The following is a 4,663-nucleotide window of genomic DNA, read 5'->3' on the forward strand; positions in this document are numbered from 1 at the left end:
TGGAATTGAGGAAAGCACTCTGCAAGAGCTGTTGGGTTGGCTAGGAATGAGGGATTTAATTATGACCAATGGCATTCGTTAAACAGAAGAGCAGACAAATCCACTCTTTTCCTACTGAACTAATTTCATTCCTGTGGCCCCAGGCTGTGCAAGAGGAGGTGTTATTTTATCGGGTTCCAGGATGGCTGTGCCCTATGCCAGTGGCTTTGAGGGCTGAATAGAAATAATTCTGGGAAGTCAGTAGCCATACTGTACATTGATTTCAGCTGCCACAGACTTATCCAGGTCAAAGATCTAGAGGTCTGGATTCAGCATTGGTCTTCTTGGGCTACCATTATCAAGTATGATAAACCTGAGGCTATTGAACAGTCATTTATATTCTCCACCATTATGGAGACTGCAAGTCTGAGATTGGGGTGTTAGTATGGTTGTTTATGTCTGAGAGCATCTTCTTCTTTCTATGTCTGTCCATGATCTTTGCTCTGTGTGTGCCGGTGCTCGAATGACCTCCTTCTATTAGGATTTCAGTCATATTGGATCAGGGCCCATCTTAACTATGTCATGTTAGTTTAATTGTCCCTCTAAAGAGTCTCTTTCAAATATAGTCACTTTCTGGGCTACTGCTAGTTAGGATTGGAGGGTTTGGCACAATTCATCCCCAAACAATCCTTAAAAGAAATCAGGTTTGGAGAGCTGGGCATGATAATGAAAGTTGGGACCTAGTTAACTTACTTCTGGCATCTGTTGGAATAGTTACATTTTAACTATAGGGAAAAAGAGGTGGTTTTGTCTTATAATTAGGGTCAACTATAATGACTTTAATACTCAAAGGGCTGTTCAGTATTGTATAGTCTAAGCCTTTGTTAGACCACCAGGCTACCCCTTATTAGTCATGTGATTTATCCTGCCTTTCCTTAAGAGTAATAGTTTACTTTTTCTTCTCCTAGGCAAATTTGGGGAGAAAGTAAGAAAAACAAGTATAAGCTATTTTTGATATTCTTTATTTGCAATTGTATGTGCCTTCCCACAGTCCCACTTCTGGCTAAGGGAAGACACCTCTTTTCAGGCATATTTTGTAGCCATGATGGCTGAAGGTGCATCTCCTCTACTGAAGCAACAGTGGAATGGCCACAGCTGTCTAAGAGGAATTACCACCTCTCTCCCTGGACACAACTCATAAGCAGGAAAGGAAGACAGTATTAGTGAGAGAAGGTATTCAGGTCACCAAGAGAGCTTCTGAATCTCCCCATGATCTCTGTCTGTATTCATGTCTTCAGTTACTCAAAAGTTTAGCAATTTGCCTTTCGCTTTCCATTGCTGGGAGAGAGTGCTCTCGCTCTCGCTCCCGCTCCCGCTCCCGCTCCCACTCCACCTCCGCTCCCTCCGTCCCTCCTCTCTCTTATTCTAGGCTAGTCACTAACTGTGATATGACTGAAGATGCTCTTGAACTTCTGATCCTCCCGTGTCCATGTCCCAGGTGCTAGGGTTACAGGTGTGTACCATCATGCCCTGTTTTCATGTTGCTGGAGAGTGAACTCATGGCCTTTTGCATGCTAGGCAAGCAGTCTCCCAACTGAGCTACACTCTCAGCTTGATAGAAATTTAATAATAAGTGTAATTCAGTTGACCTTTGACATTGGCACATCCCTGCAGATTTTGGATGAACTGGTTGTTAAAACTTCGGTGCTAACAAGGCCCACATGTATCCACCAACCCTGCTTAAAAAGTCCTGTACCTTCAATGAGTTACCGTTGCAATGAGGATAGACTCTTGGTATCAGCTGCAATCACATTCTGTAATGGTGAAGTCGTTTTAGACACTGCGATCTGGCTTCAGATGTTAGGCTGATTCAAAGATGAACAAGGTCTTGCAGATCTTTCAGACATCATGACCCAATTATAGATAAAGTTGTTCTGTCTTTGACCTTTCCTAAACAAGACAAACAGAAAGAGACATTGGCTGGACTACTGTTAATTGTGTGGCTTCTCTAAGCTGTGGTTTCCACTACTGAAATGACTAATATCTCTTTTGTGGTTTGGTAGTTCAGTGAGCACTTCAGATCTGATCCTCCTGTCTCCATCTCCTGACTATTTCCTTCCTTCGTCTTCCTTCATCACTCTTCTTTCAAGCTTGATATCTTGGTCTTTCCAGAGTTAATCATTTACATTATTAAAATGTATAGTCTCGAGACTGACGGGAGGGCCGGGCGGCGAGCAAGATGGCGCAGACTCAGGGCACCAAGAGGAAAGTCTGTTACTACTACGACGGGGACGTTGGAAACTACTATTATGGACAAGGGCACCCGATGAAGCCGCACCGCATCCGCATGACCCACAACCTGCTGCTCAACTACGGTCTCTACCGGAAAATGGAAATCTATCGTCCTCACAAAGCCAATGCTGAGGAGATGACCAAGTACCACAGCGATGACTACATTAAATTCTTGCGTTCTATTTGCCCAGATAATATGTCTGAGTACAGCAAGCAGATGCAGAGATTCAACGTTGGTGAGGACTGTCTAGTATTTGATGGCCTGTTTGAGTTCTGTCAGTTGTCCACGGGTGGCTCTGTCGCAAGTGCTGTGAAACTCAATAAGCAGCAGACGGACATCGCTGTGAACTGGGCTGGGGGCCTGCACCATGCAAAGAAGTCTGAAGCATCTGGCTTCTGTTATGTCAATGATATCGTCTTGGCCATCCTGGAACTGCTAAAGTATCACCAGAGAGTGCTGTATATTGACATTGATATTCACCATGGCGATGGCGTGGAAGAGGCCTTCTATACTACCGACCGGGTCATGACTGTGTCCTTTCATAAATACGGAGAGTACTTCCCGGGAACTGGGGACCTACGGGATATTGGGGCTGGCAAAGGCAAGTACTACGCTGTTAACTACCCACTGCGAGACGGCATTGATGATGAGTCCTATGAAGCCATCTTCAAGTCAGTCATGTCCAAAGTAATGGAGATGTTCCAGCCTAGTGCAGTGGTCTTACAGTGTGGCTCCGATTCCCTGTCTGGGGACCGGTTAGGTTGCTTCAATCTGACCATCAAAGGGCATGCCAAGTGTGTGGAGTTCGTGAAGAGTTTCAACTTGCCTATGCTAATGCTGGGAGGAGGTGGCTACACCATCCGGAACGTTGCTCGGTGCTGGACCTACGAGACAGCTGTGGCCCTGGACACAGAGATCCCTAATGAGCTCCCATACAATGACTACTTTGAATACTTTGGACCAGATTTCAAGCTTCACATCAGCCCTTCCAATATGACTAACCAGAACACTAATGAATACCTGGAAAAGATCAAGCAGCGGCTCTTTGAGAACTTGAGAATGCTGCCCCATGCCCCTGGGGTCCAGATGCAGGCCATACCTGAGGATGCTATCCCAGAAGAGAGCGGTGATGAGGATGAGGAAGACCCTGACAAACGCATCTCCATCTGCTCCTCTGACAAACGCATTGCCTGTGAGGAAGAATTCTCTGATTCAGATGAGGAGGGAGAAGGTGGTCGCAAGAACTCTTCTAACTTCAAAAAAGCCAAAAGAGTCAAAACAGAGGATGAGAAAGAGAAAGATCCTGAAGAGAAAAAAGAAGTCACAGAAGAGGAGAAAACCAAGGAGGAGAAGCCAGAAGCCAAAGGGGTCAAAGAAGAGGTCAAGATGGCCTGAGCAAGGTCTGCAGCCCCATCTTCTCCCGAAGTTGCTCACTATCTCTCAATTTCTCAGATTTTATATTTTCTATTCCTCTGTGTATTTATATAAAATATATTAAATATACCGTCCCTAGGGACTAGATAGGAACCAGGGACCAGAGCACAGGGCAGCAGTGCTGGGAAGACCTCTTCCCAGAGCTCCTTTGTCCATCCTGTCCCCCACCCCCACCCCCAATCTCAGCTTTGAACCACATAGGGTCTGAGTGGAAAGAAAACATCCAGAAGACAAAATCCTGAACTGCCAAGTGCCTGCCTAGGAGCTCTGTTAAGATGCTCCTTTTAAGCTTTTTAGAAGGGGTGACTGGGTCTTCTGGAACCCCTTTTCAGGCTTGAGTAATAGCAGCCATTTTTAGATTGGTTCTGTTTATACCTTCCCACCCGTCTTGGGGAGACAAGAAGACTTTGACACTGCCCTGTCTTCCCCAGTTCTGTAGGTGGCGGTTGTTGGCCTAGCTTCCTTTTTGAGGTATTTTCATTTTGTGACTCTTTGTAATAAAACGTCACATTTCTATACTGAAAAAAAAAATAAAATGTATAGTCTCTTCATATAAATTTAGCACACCGTTATCTGTTTTGGGTTTTCCTTTCAGCCTTGTCTCTAACCATGGGGAGAAAGTTCTATGTCTTCTTACAGAGTTTTCCAGTATATGATGACATTACAGAGGCGTTAGAGGACTAAATTAAATTAATGTGTTTTGAACTCTAAACACAGGGCTGGTGAGCTAGCTCAGGGAATAAGGTGACTTGTTACACACGTCTGATGATCTAAGTTCAATACTAGGATTCGGAGTTGGAAGGAGGGAACCCTATAGTTAAGGTTGTTCTCTGACCTCTAGGGCACATGTGCATGTGTATATACCCACACACAGACACCAATAATATTGAACAAAGACAATACTTAGCACAGGTTCTTCAAAGTTCAGAAATTTTATTCGCAAACTTTGTAGAAAAT

The 4,663-nt window shown here is 44.6% G+C and overlaps 1 pseudogene; it reads left to right on the forward strand.

Annotated features, from left to right (window-relative positions):
* Window positions 1-2,200: 2,200 nt before the first annotated feature.
* On the forward strand, window positions 2,201-3,926 carry LOC114615004 (annotated as a pseudogene).
* Window positions 3,927-4,663: the final 737 nt, after the last annotated feature.

Source organism: Grammomys surdaster, unplaced genomic scaffold (genome assembly GCF_004785775.1).
Source record: "Grammomys surdaster isolate TR1022 unplaced genomic scaffold, NIH_TR_1.0 126546, whole genome shotgun sequence".
NCBI classification, from domain to species: domain Eukaryota; kingdom Metazoa; phylum Chordata; class Mammalia; order Rodentia; family Muridae; genus Grammomys; species Grammomys surdaster.